Source organism: Ambystoma mexicanum, chromosome 1p (assembly GCF_040938575.1).
Source record: "Ambystoma mexicanum isolate Mex_15411 chromosome 1p, UKY_AmexF1_1, whole genome shotgun sequence".
Classification (NCBI taxonomy): Eukaryota; Metazoa; Chordata; class Amphibia; order Caudata; family Ambystomatidae; genus Ambystoma; species Ambystoma mexicanum.
Window position 1 is genome coordinate 526,749,296 of NC_090921.1, and position 14,280 is coordinate 526,763,575.

The following is a 14,280-nucleotide window of genomic DNA, read 5'->3' on the forward strand; positions in this document are numbered from 1 at the left end:
AGTAGACTGACAAAGGAAAGGGCACTTTTGATTGGCCCGGAGGTGGCCAGGCATCCTCCAGAAGGTGTCACACACGCTTGGACACGTTGTGGACTGCAGGCTGCATCGTCGAGCTGCCGCTCGATTCCTTCGACGCGGCGAGCAAAGGTTTGATGTCCCTGTACCCCCTCCAAAGCACGCCTGGGGGGTTGCTTGCTAGTGGGAAAGGGCACAGGGTTGCTGGTCTTTCTGCATAGACTGAACACAGGGCAGCACGTTCAGCAAGACTGCGCTCTGGCAGGGCCGACGCAAATCTGACGTGCATATATTTCATCCCACACACAGGTTGAAAGCCTGGATTCCCAGGCGATTGTTATGACTTTTTGCGACATAGCTCCCAGCCAGGGTCGGACTGGGGCATAAAATGGTCTCGGGCACTAATGAAAAAGTGGCCCAAAGTTGCGTACCCAAGAGAGGGTTTTGATAAAATGTGATGCAAATTGTGACGTTCAAAGAATATTCTTTCAGTAGCACTGGTCAAAACTACAGGCAGCATGGTGCAACTTATAAAAGTGTCCCACATGGGCCTAAAAAGTGGCCCACTTTGACCAAAAAAAACGGGCTCACACTAGCATTTTGCATTTTTGGGCCAGGCATTGTCCTAGTGCCCTATAGGCCAGTCCAGCCCTGGTCCCAGCAGACAGAAGATGGTGCAATCCTTTGAGGTACACGCTCCTGAAATCTCAGTGATATTCAGGGTTAGGCGTTCCAATGCCCGGAAGAGGGCTTGATGTGCCTGCCACAGGGGGCAGCTGTTTAACGGGCAGGTAACAGATGAAACGCTCACCCGGGTCGACATGTGTTCTCAGGCAAATGACAGTCTTTCGACTTGGTCAACCTCGCCCTGTCTCTCCATACTGCTGTGCCCTTAAAGGAGCCCTTAGAAATAGGGACTAGGGTGGCATTAAGACCTAGGTTACTCACCCCAAACATGTGAGCTCTAGTGGGTAGATGGTCAACTTCTTCCCTTGACTTAATTGTGTGTGCTTAGTCAAATCAATATCTTGCAAATGTACCACTGAACCAAACTGTATGATCCTGTGCAAGCCACTTCAAGTTAGTAGCACCTAAACTTGGTAAATGATGCCACTGAAAGTAAAGCCAAGGGCGCTCCACTGGTACGCTACAGCTCATCACCAAACATGTCAAACTTTCAGCAAGTGTACGACCTCCATTTCCCCACACAATATTAATAAAATCTTTATGCTTAGCTAGACAAAAAGCTTTTCCTAATATACAAGCCAGGCCTATTAGCTTTGCCAGAGCTTGCCATCAGTGAACTGGCAGTCTCCTGAATCAGCCGCAGTCAGAATGCCTGACCTGGATCATGCAGGTTTACAGGCAATTGAGAGAGTGAGTGGGAGAGTGAGTGGGAGAGAGCGTGCAGGGATGTGTGGGGCTCAGTCACCTCATCTGATGCACCACGGGCATATGGCATGGGTCTGCAACCAGTGGCTCTCCAGACGTTTTGGACTACAAACGCCACCAGCCCCATCAATGCGGCCCAGCATACTCCATGCGGCCTGCCCTGGTGGGCCCAGCATCCTCAATGGGAGGTATTTGTGAGGCTATAGTCCTAATCATCCGGAGAGCAGCAGGTTGCAGACCCCTGCCACATGGCATGTTCACAGGTTATGAGTGGTAAGCATGCCCCAGGCTCAAACGCCTACTGACTTCGACCGCAGGTCTTAATTGGGGACCTTAGTGTACCTGGTTGGCAATTGGTGTTTACAGAGACTCCCATTGTAGCAGATAAAGTGCCAACCAATTGTAGAGGACCTGCGTATCTAGGGATCCTATAGTGTACAAACCAGTGGGACGTTGTGTATTAAGTGACGTTCATAGTGGTCATTTTTAAGGGAGGGCTTAGTTGCCCCACCTGATGTTGAATAACCAATCACATAGTTGCACTTTTTAGACTAATATGGATCATATACTTGGATGTTCACTCAGAACCAAGAGCCTATGCTTATATGTTTTTGTAGTTTGCCACGTAGGATGGCGTTAGTACACATGTGATTTAGATGTCATTGATGACACATTTTGCTTATAAAAGTTCTGTTTTTTCTTAAGGTACTTTGAGTTTGAAGATCGAGCAATTGCGTTGATGTTCGTTATGCTCCCTGTTTAAGATAATTGACATTAAAACAGTCTTCCTTTTGTGAACTTCCCTGCATCCCCATCCATCTCGAGGGTAATTGCTACTCATCAAAGGGGCTGGGCTATCCAGTTCACTTCAATGCGTCAGTAAAGCCGGCAATGTGCTCTGTGCCATCAAGCAATAGATGATGGAACTGTCCTATATCAGGGAGGCCAAGACTGTGCACAAAGCACGCCGGCAATGCCAAAAACTCTGGCCGATGCATGCAGGTTATTACGCGGTTATCTCATCTTTATTCGGAAATTAAGATTAGATAAATCCATAACAAATTATTGTAAATGTATATTTTAATAAAAGACTATGCTATGAATATATGGAAAGAAAGGAAAAAACCCAATTCCAATTATGGTAAAGTATTCTTCTCGTACCATACACATTCGGTTCGATAATCAATACCCTCCCGCTCTCGCCGCTGATGCCAGTGTAAGAATCTCCAATTCCCAGCAACCAGTTGAATCTGAGACTATGGCACGGTAAATGGAAGCAGACCACATTGCTTCACCTGGGGTTTTCCATGGTCGGTTCATTGGTTGCAGCACCAAGGTCATGATTGACAGCCGAAGAGCAAAAACGTGCATGGGGAAAACTCTAAGCAAAGCAGACCGCAGCATTCAGCAGTGGGCGGAGTGAGCAGGAGCAGTGTCGCTCTTTTTTTTTCCTTTTTTTTTCTTTAATAACATTTTACCATTCCTATACTTTTATTTTAAAAAGAAACCACTCGAAAATAGTTTTGTTTTAAAATACAAGTGCAAGAAAGAGTAGAAACCTGCACTTTGTTGGTTTGGGTGTTTCTATGGCGCGTGGGAGGAAGCCCGGCAATGGGGTTTCTGGGGAGTGGGAACAGGCCAGCAGGGAACATAGTCCACTATTCCTTTTCGTAGCATTGCGATGCATCCTTACCCAGACATCTACCTTCCAGCGGAAGCACATTCATTCCGGCTTATCTCAGAAATTCATCGGTTGGGTGTTATTTTGCAAGGCATATAGACGGTTGCTTGGCTCGTGTGACAATATGCCGCTTGGCATCCTTGGTGATTGTGCCAGGTTCATCACGGCGATTGAAGGCGTAAATGGAAGTCAGTTCTTTTTGGATAGTGGCCAGCCAGGGGATGCAAAGTGGTTTAGGGCAAGGTTAAACCTCTCGGAGCCGGATTTAACAAGGCGTCACTGCTATACTGGCGAGTCAGCCAGAATTTAGCAAAGAACAAACATTTTTCTGATCCACACAGCAACAAGGGCATCCTGTCCAGGGGGAAGCACGAGTAAGAGGGGCATGAAATACAGCTTTGAGGCTGGCATTGAATGCATTTGTCTTTTTATATTTATTTAAAAAAAACGCTTACTCACAAACTTGGCCCAAGGGCTTCTGAGCGCTGTACAATTGTTATATAGAAAGAATATTTACACAATTCACAATTAAACCTAATGCATGATTTCCATAAAACTAATTGTTCGGACAATAAAAAACAATGCACAGTCAAATGTTTCACTTTCCACTAACATACTGAAACAACACAACTCCAGATAAAACTTCCTTTCCGACTTCTCGAACATCCTAAAAACCCTTATTCCGTTAACCAGGTCTTTACAAGTTTCCTATATTTTTAATTGGTAGATCTTTTGGTAGGGCGTTCCACAATTTCACAGCGCCTCCTGAGAACGATCGTTTCATGGAGAAACTCTGCTTAGACATTGGCACTTCCAGATTTAGGGCTACTCGACTACTTGCTCCTCTTCGACCACCCGAAATGTTCCCTTTGTTGGAAAGATAGTCCGGCATCGTAAAATATTTGGCTTTGTACACCAGACATATGGTCTTATTTAGTCAATTATATTTTCTTGAGAATTCGCTAAGGGGTGAGAGATGACACCAAATTAAAAAATACATTTATTATCAATGATCAGGCTTGAATGGGGCTACTGTACATTTTTGTCAACTGGATCAGGGTGAAAGCCCCCTTTTAAATTGGCCCTGGGAATGGCCGTTCGACTATAGCTCCATCCATGCTCCAACATAGTCCGATAGCTAGTGAAAGCCCTTAATCTTGGGAGAGCAGGGATGCCTTTTAACTATGTCGTCTCACTACCAGTATTAGGGGTCCCGTTAGTGGTCCGGTTGGGGATGAAATAGCAGCCAGCCATGTTATTGGATAGTTGAAGCAGCCAGGCTCTTATAGCAGGGGTGAAGCAGGCAGTGTTGCAACTTGTGGTATTGTGGGCCGCTTTGATGCACCTGTGCTAGTATGATAAACAAGGTTTAAGTTTCTTACCTCTAACTATTGTTCTCCAGCATGGGTCTGGCATGGATTCACATGCTCATGAATATTCCCCGTTGTCAGGCTGGGAATCCTCAGTAAAAGAAAATACAGTTTAACTTTCACTTAAAAACTATTTCTCCTCTAAGCCAATTACTGTCCTCTGGGTCATACTGCACCATCCAATGACAGTTCTCTGCCCAAGCCCCTCCTCTGGCAGCCATCTTCAGATTTGGTAAGCAAGTAAAGTGGCATCATGACCAAGAGGAGCTGCAGAGGGGACTAATGGAGGGTTCAGATGTGACTCCATGCCAGAGAACAATAGTTACAGGTAAGTAACTTAAACCTTCTCCAGCATGGGGTCTGGCATGGATTCACATACTCGTGAATAACAAATACATAGCAGTACAACATTACAAAACCACAGGAGGTGGCAAGGCTCAACAGAAGCAATTAACACTTACCTATGGAACAGACGCAACTCAAGCGAACAAGTTGCGTAGCACTGCTTAGCCGACTCTGGACTCCTCAGTGGAATCCCTGTCAACGCAGTAGGTCTTCGTGAAGGTGTGCGTGGACCTCCACGTTGCAGCCCTGCTGATGTCCAGCAGGGGCACACCAGACAGGAACGCCGCCCTCGCAGTGATCGTGCTGGTGGAGTGGGCTCTTGGTCCACCAGGCAGCGGTCGGTTTGTCAACCGATGACAGTGCGTGAGGCAGCCGGAGAGCCACCTTGAAATGGAAGCCTTGGGACAAGGCCTTCCCCTTCCCATGATTCACAGGACCATAGTTCACAAACAGCTGAGGTCTTCCGAAAACTTTTCGTGTGCGTCACGAAGAACTTCAGGACATTGGCAATGTCCAAAAAATGCAAGGCCCTTTCCGCCGGTGACAATGTTTTCCGGGAAAAAACAGGTAACACCAAAGGCTCTTTCAGGTGGAATTCCGACAGAACCTTCACTATGAAAGAGGGGTGTGTACGCAGCACCACCCTCGATTCGTGGAAAGTCAGATATGGTTGCTTGCAGGATAGGGCCTGGATCTCGCCTACCTTTCTGGCAGAGGAGATGGCCACAAGGAAAGCAGTTTTCTAGGAGAGGAACTTGAGAGGGGCCTGATACATAGGTTCAAAGGGGGCCTCGCCAAAAAGAGTTCCAGAGCCGGGGCAGGAGCCTTTACCTGCGGTAATGATCGAAAAAGTCCCTTGAGGAATTCCTTGACGAATCAGTGGGACCAAAGTGAAGATCTTGCTGGAGACCTGGTGTAGCAGGATATCGATGCCAGATGTACCTCGAAAGAAGCGTGCGCCAGTCCGACCTTGGCCAAGTATAGCAAGTATAGAAGGATCTGCAGGGTCGTGACCCTCAGAATGCTAATCTTCTGAGACTGGCACCACGTAGCAAAACGCTTCCACTTGTGACCATAGCACATCAAAGTCGACAACGCCCTGGCGAGGACCTCCCTGCAGTCCACAAGGAAATCATATCCTCCAAACTCTAGGGATGCAGGAGCCAAGCCCTCATGTTCAGGGATCCTAGGTCGTGATTAAGGATTGCGCCTCCTTTTCTGGTGAGAAGATCCAGAACCACTGGCAGCTTGACTGGAGGAGGCGCTGAGAGGCTGAAAATATCTGAATACCAAATCTGTCTCGACCACGCCGGGGCGACGAGTATCATTTTGCATGGAAACAGTTCGAATATGTTGATGACTCATAGCAGGAAATGGAACGGTGGGAACGTGCACAAGAACAGCCCTTCCAACCCGAAGAAGAACACGTCCCCCGGTTCCTTGGCTGGTGGAATCTGCTGGCAAACTTCTGGCACATGGAGTTTGTCGCTGTTGCAATCAATCTGGGGCCTACCCCATTTGATGAACAGGCGGTCCACCTGATCCTGACGAAGATCCGACTCATGGCAGGAGCACAGTTCCCTGCTGAGGGAGTCTGCAATGGGGTTCTTGACTCCCGCCACATAGAGCGGGATGAGGAACATCCCCTGTCCGATGGCCCAGCGCCACAAGTCCTGCACTTCTTTGGAGAACGCCGGGGATCGAGTGCCTCCCTGCTTCCTGGTGTAGAACATGGTGGTGGTGTTGTCCATGAAAATCCTCACCACCTTGCCTTTCGGAGACAGTAGGAACGTCTTGAGGGCCCAGAACACTTGCTGTAGCTCCAGGATGTTGTTATGAAGATCCTTCTCCTCCGGTAGCCACAGGCCTCTGGCGTACAGATGTCCATGTGCAATCCCAAACCTTCCAGGAGGCGTCTGTTGTGACTGCCTCCTGGTATGGGGTGGGGGGTTGAAATCCATGCCTTGGGCGATGTATGAGCGGATGCCCCAACATCCAATCACCCGATGGAACTTGTTCAGCGAGATCTTGTCTGTGAAGCTTCCAGACACCTGTATCCAGTGGGCATCCAGGAATTCCTGTAGGGGTCGCATTTGCAACCTGCAGAGCCGAACGAGGTAGATGCAGGGCATCATGCACAGTAACGACTTGATGGCCCGCACCGTGGCCATCTTTGTCGACAACAGCCATTGCACCCTTGCCTGAATGGCTGCTATCCTCTCCTCTGAGGGGATGCCTGGCAAGACACAGTATTGAGTCTGGGACCTACGAACAGTGTGTTGTGTAATGGCATTAAGCAGGACTTTGGAAAGTTGATGGAAAATCCCAGATACGTCAGTAGCCAGACGGTCATCTCTGCGAGTTTGTCGCCCAGCTCCCGCGAGCATGCGCAAATCAGCCAGTCATACAGGTATACGTGTATGCCCTGTAGACATTTATGGGCCGCCACTGATGGCAGGCATTTCGTGAACACTCTGGGGACCAACTTCAAGCCGAAAGGTAGAGCCGTGAACTGGTGGTGCTACCCCTGCACCACGAAATTTAGAAACGTCGATGTTTCTTGTGAATGGGGACGTGGAAGTAGGCATCCTCCAGGTCCAACAACGTCAAGCAAGAAGTCTCCTTTTTCCAGTTACCCAAGCACGTGTTGCAACGTGCTCATCCTGAACTTTTGGGAATTTAGGTATTTGTTCAGATGTCATAGGTCTAGGATGGGCATCCTTCCCCCGGTCTTCTTTCGGACCAGAAAGTATCTTGAATAGACTGCGGAGCCCCAGAGCCATTGGGGAACTAGCTCCATCTGCATTTCTGCAGCATGACCCGTACCTCTTCCAGGAGCTGAGGGATTTGCTGCACCTGACGGGTAACTGGAGGGATCTGCGGACACCTGCATTGAAACTCCAGGGTGTGTCCTTGGATGAGAGCATCCATCAACCATCTGTCAGTGGTGATCTTTCTCCACTAGCTCATTAACTTCATCAGCCGGCCTCTCACCAGGGTGCACGATTGGGGGCCCGATGTCCTGGTCGGGTCAGGCTTGCTCCGGCGTCCAACCTTGCGGGCAACGGCACCGCTGTCCTCCGCTACCGTAGGCCTGGTAACGGCCTCTGTAAGCTTCCTGCGTTGGTGGAAGGCTGTAGGTACGATGTGGAGAAACCTTTTGAAGAACTGCTCGACTTTCCCCTGGAGGAGCGAAAAGACGAGCAGTGCTGCTGGAGAATGCCCAGGGAACGGGCCATTTACGTTACTATTTTGATGGCATGGTGGGACCAGACGACCTTTCTAAACAGATCACTCTATCGAAGGGCATGTCCAGCACCTTCGCTTGAACCTCCCTACAGAAATGTGTGGCTTTCATCCAACCTTGTCGATGAAGGCAGACACTGTTCCCCATTTGCCGGAAGCCTGTGTTGGGGGATGTCCAATGCCACTGTAATGGCTTGATCAGACGCCACTTCCCATCCCTGGAACAGAGCGATTGCCTCCATCTTCTCATCGTCGGGGAGCAACTGCAGAATCGGCCCAAGCTTGTACCACAACTCCCTGTCCTTCCTAGCCAGGATCGCCAGTGCATTGGTCGCCTTGAAAGTGGATGCAGCTGTGGAAATCTCCTCCTTTCCCATGGTGTCCACCCTTTTCCCCCCTCGCTGTCCAGAGGGACCGAAAACAACGTGGGCGAGTTGGCCGACCATTTTCTCGCTGCTGCTGACAGCCCTTCCAGGCTGCTGACACCACCAAATCCAGCGATTTCTGCGACCTATGCACATGGGTGCGGAGTCCGGCACCCTATATTTCTTCTCCAGCCTATCCTGTTTGCCTGGAGCCGTGCAAGGGTTCTTCATGAGGACCACGCCCTCTTCCCAAACATCGTCCAGAAGCAGCACTGCCAAGATAGTCTTAATCTTGGCCTTGAACCTCTGTTACAAGAAGCCCTCCTTGGTTTCCTCAGGCACCAACTGGAAACGCTTGGAGGAGATCATGGAGTGGAACGATCCCACCTCATTCGGTGGGGACACCCTATGTGGAGCATCCAAATGAGACGATTCAACGTCTGCTGCGACAAAATCCTCATCATCAGTCATTGTGGCTGTATCCGTTCCCCTACCAGTGTCTGGGTCTGCTGGGGGAGAAGGGACCCAACGTGCTGGTGGTTGAAATTGGGGCGTCGGATGACGCTTCCTCTTCTTCGCGGGAGGTTGATCAGGGATCTAGGGGGACCACAGGTACCGGAGCCAGTTGCATCCTCATTTGGATCTCAGACACCAAGGTGTGTAGAGTCGACAGAATATTCAAGGAAATATCACTCGGCTGAGATGGCAGAACAGGAAGAAGAGGCCCTGCGCCGTCGTCGCAGTCGTTCTCCTCTTCAATGTCCTCGTGGAGCGTATGTAAGGACTCATCTTCGATATCCATGGACGAGACCTCCATGGCTTGGGCGACAGCCTGGAAGGGCTGTTTCGGGGCCTGCTCGCCCCCCCCCTTTTTTCTCTGCCCCTGAGGGTCTTGACCGAGAGCCTAAGCAAGTTTCACCCCTTCTGGCATGCCTACATACTTTGCCAAATGCACTGCAGCTGTGTCACACCTTGGGGGTAGGGCCCCCTGAGCCATGGGAGCTACCCTTGAAGGATCAGCGCCCTTAGCTGACGTGGCAGTAGCAGTCATCGACGGAATCACCAACAAGGTCTTCACCTGCGCCGGTCGAGCTTGCTTGGGGTGTTCAGCCTTCTCCTCCTTCCGCAGCTCTTCGGATTTCTCACGTAGTTTAGCCGAGGTAGAGGACTTGCTCTTCGAAGAGGAGCTTGATTGTCGGCTGGCAATGGAAGCAGATGGTGATGCTGATCGCGTCCGATCCACTTGGGACCTGCTTCCACAGCAAACCCGCTGGACTCAGACTTGCGGCTCTTGGCCTCAGATCCTGGTCTCCCACGGATGAGGCTCGTTGAAAGGACTTGGAAGACTGCTCCTTGGACCGGCTGGTCCTGGTTGACGCATGACCCTGCTCGGAGCACGGGTCAGAGACCTTGGCGTTAAGCTATGCCGCCAGCCTACTACGCCTGTCCTTTGTTGTTTTCTTAGAGAAACCGAGGCATATCTCACACGTTACCTCCTTGTGGTCAGGGTTTAGGCAGTAGAGGCATTGTAGGTGCTTGTCCTCCGCAAAAACATTCTATAGCATTTGGTGCAGGGCCTGAAGGGGGACCTTCCCTCCTCCTCCTCCTCCTCCGTCATGGTCAGAGGGGAAGCTGACCCCATCAAAAGGGGATGGGGACCCCTCTTGGCCTGGGGTGGGAGGCTTACCAGGGAGGAGTCCAGAGCCAGTCCTACCCCAGAGGTGGGTGTGGGAGTTGAGGGGGCCCGCCTGACCCCCCCCTCCAAGTCCTTGACCCTTCTACATGTTTGAATGAGCATTACCTTTATTTGCCCCGGGCCTGTGCTGGACAATGCTGGACAGTTTTTCTTGTCCTGTAAAACTTCAGCATCCTGGAGGTAGAAGAATGGATGAACAGTCTGACTGGGGAAGAGACGGAGAGAGCGCAGAGTACGGGTGGGCCTAAGAGTAGACACCACAACAGATAACAGATTCAACGTGCTATACAAAGGACCCGAAGGAAGACTAACGATATAACGAGAGTATGCGCAGCAGTTCAACTCATCGCACCAGACATCTCTGCACGCAATGCAAAATTCAGAGGCAATTTCCTTACCTGCGACAGCACCACACAGTGGTCCACTGGACAAACCAGCATAATCACTGCCCCAAAAAAAACCTACATCTAACTGGGACATTGACTGACTGGCACTGTGGCAGGCCACCATTGCCTAGAGCTGGCTGACCTGCATATGAGAAATTAGTGGGCTTAAGACCACTTTCATGTGTTTGCTCACCTGTAACACCTCCCCTGGGTAAAAGAAAGCCAGTGGTTGACCCAGGCAATCATGTGAGGGAGAGAGCCAAGAGAGGGAACGGGGGTGGAAAAGGACAGCTAAAACAGGGAGACAGGAAATCGGGGTATCAGGTAATATAGGCCCCATACATATGGTCGCCATACATAACGTTGCTAGGAAAAGGTTGTGGCAACATTATGTATGGTGGCCATATGTATGTGGTCAAGGGGAGCGGGGATGTCACCAGCTACCATTGGGGGGAAAAAAAAGAAAAGTTAAATGTAATAATGTCCCTCCAAAAACTGCTATTTGTGGAGACTTTTTTTGCCAGGTGACATTTTTGCGGGGGCATTACATGGAACCAGAATCGGGAGTGTGGGTTGTTAGAGTGAGGCGAAGAGAGAAGTACGGCCAGCGCACCAAATGGAGGAAGGGTGTGGATGGAGAAGGATTGCTGAAAGGGTGCAAGGTGAGGTATTTGTTGGTGAGAGAAAGTGGTATTTGGGTGCAAGTGTGCGTGAAAGGGGTGAAAGCAAGACTAGTAGAGTAGGGAGTGAATGAGAAGGTGACAGTGAAAGGAGGGCGACGGTGTGAGAAGGTGGGGAGAGTAGTAATCGTGTGGAGAAAGGTAGTAGTGTGAAGAAAGAAGGAACATTGGAGGGAGGGAGAGAGATCGGGATAATGGGGAGGGGCGTGGAGGTGCATGAGAGAAGGAAGGATAGGACATCAGAGCAAGGAGTACAAGGGTGTGAAAAAGAAAGTGCCAAGTGGGGTCTGAGTGTCTGAAAATCACCAATTCCTACACAAAGCTGCATTGGGGAACCTGGGGTAAGGACCTTCTAGATTGCTTTTAAAAGTATAAAATAGTATAAAGGATATGTGGTACAGAGTACAAGAGTCCTCTTTTTTCAGGGACTGTGTGGAGGAGGACAATAACACTAGTATGCACAAGAATCCACATAACAGCTTCCCACCTTCATACGTATTAGGTTAGATAGCTTACAAAATGTCGCCAGATCAATGTCATCATATATTTTAGAGAGAGGCATTTTAAATTCACATATTATAAAATCAATATATATAAAACATTCAATCATAAAAATTCAATCACGTTAAAAACCATAATTTGACATGGGCAATGGCCTTGTTGGACTAGGGTGAAAATACCCTTGGACCAAGTCAAGGATAATCAGACAAAAAGAAGAGGGTTGATCATTTGATCCAGATGTTTCCCTCACTTCCCTACTAACCCCACAATAATGTTGTGACGATTAGAATTCACCCGGTTAATAATGGGTATTTTCACCCTAGTCCAACAAGACCATTGCCCATGTCAAATTATGGTTTTGAACGCCATTTAATTTTTATGATTGAATGTTTTGTATATATTGATTAAAATATGTGAATTTAAAATGCCTGTCTAAAATATATGACATTGATCTGGCGACATTTTGTAAGCCTTCTAACCTAATATGTGTGAAAGTGGGAAGCTGTTTTGTGGATTTTTGTGCATACTAAAATAAATGGAATAAAGTAAAAGTTTTAAAATAGTCACTTCTAGCACTGTGTGGACACTTAGCCTACGGGAGACACTTGCAGTTCGGACTGCTCTTCTGCGCTCTCCATTCCCTTAATGAACATTTCCTGATTTAATTCATCACTGGGCCTGGCATTATTTTTTTGAAATCCTGAACCCTTATTTGCAAGACCACACAGACAATCAACCTGTGATTTGGCTATTCTCAACATCTGCTGACACAGTGGATCTGCACATGCGATCTTCTACTTACGAGATTTTCATCCTTGTAAAAATCAGTTTCTTATTTGATTATATACAAGTAATTTAAAAAAAAATAGTTTAAGAGGGCACATACCCAGGTAGTTCCAGCAGGGGCAAGCACAGTGTCTCAAACCATCTCCCTGCCATAACCAGCGGGCAAAGCATGCGCCACCCGGGCACTTAAAGGCATGTGACAATGGGAGCATTTGATGACATGTGAGCAGATGGATAGGGGGGTAGTGGCAGTGTGAAGTGGGCATGTATGTGTCCGTTTCCTTGGCGAGGTGGTGAATGAGGTTTCTTTGAACGCCCTCCAGCCATGCGCCAGGCCCTCCTGTAGTGACATTCTCCCCTTGTGAACATCAGGCTAGGGTGCACAATTCAATGGAATGAAGATGCAATGCCAACAGCTGTCTGCGGTCATGTGACCGGAGGGCGGCTTTGATGGGAGCGTTTTCCTTTTCTTTTGACAATGAAGCTGTTCATCCACGCCATTGAGATCTGGAAGAATGTATCGTTTCCTTAAGTGCGTCATCTTCTCAAACCTTAAATCCACAGCCTGCGGCAATCCCCATTTTTGACATTCCCCTTTGTAGAACAGAAGCCTTTCCAACGGCGTAATGCACACATTTTACCACATTAACGTTTGAGGGCATGCAGTTCCCTGCTGCGGTCATTTCTCCCGTAAAAGTCAACCACGCTGGTTATGCCCAACATGTTTCTATGACCTTATATATTTCAGTGTTTGACTTTGTCACACCAGGGCTCATAAGTAAACAAATGATAGCGCGACCTTTGGTGGGCTGGGAGATTCCCTGGGGGTTAGGACGCTAAAGAAAGCTAGCATCCTGCCATCAGGTCAAACAAACATTATGCCACTCATTACTACCCATTGCGCAATGCATGTTTGGTGGGGCGGGGAGGTTGGGTAAGCTTGCTCGCCTTGACAATTCATAAGCGTGTTAAACCTTAGTACATGAATTTAAATACAACCCGGCATATCTATGGAACATCCAGTAAGGGCAGCCTCAGACTTGCCATAATCCCCCAAGAAGGATTTAGGTTCGACATTTCTTTGAGTAATCCCAATTGGTCTTGTTTACAGATCCTACCTAGACTGAAGGTCTCCCATCCAAGAAGTGCATGGGAGACATTTTTAATGGTTGCTGCGTCCTGATGAAGGCCCTTCAGAATCTGCAGGGAGATGCTGTGGGTGAGTGGATTCCTTCGGATAGGGAGGAAACACATGGTGTCGACACCTGTGTAGTATAGACATCTGGTGTCTACAGTAAATCTTTTGTCTATATGGTTTTATCCGAATAGGGACACACACTCGTCTCAAGAGGATTAACATGGGTGCCAACATCTTTGTGATAGATGTGATATACAAATTGGGTAGCCAATTTACTGTCAATAGATTTCTCTGTGTGCAAGTTATACAATCCTTTGTGACTAAAACGCAAAACATTTTTGGTGTTCAGTATTCTGGCCATGTGTTTTCCATGCTCCCCATTTAAGTCAGATGAGATCCATTTATTCATTTAGCACTTTGAAGCGCTTCAACACTTTTCTAGTTTTTACCTCTGTTGTGCTTTATTGTAGATTTGTGAACTGTTGATAATTTATGGGAATATATTTGCGAGTATCGACTTTGAAGATTGTTAATAAAAACGATATGTGATTTATGTTGAAAAATGTCAAGAAACATTCCCTCATGAATCTGTATAGGTTAAGTGAGGGGGGGGTGTAACTAGATTCAGTTCAGTCTTGAAGAAATTGACAGATTGTGGTGCACATTTATGTGGCAAAAG

At 48.3% G+C, this 14,280-nt stretch overlaps 1 protein-coding gene across 4 annotated transcripts in view; it reads right to left on the reverse strand.

The window, feature by feature from the left end:
* The window catches only part of TJP3 (tight junction protein 3), a 363,200-nt gene that overhangs the window by 183,581 nt on the left and 165,339 nt on the right, over nucleotides 1-14,280 (reverse strand). The window lies entirely within an intron of this gene.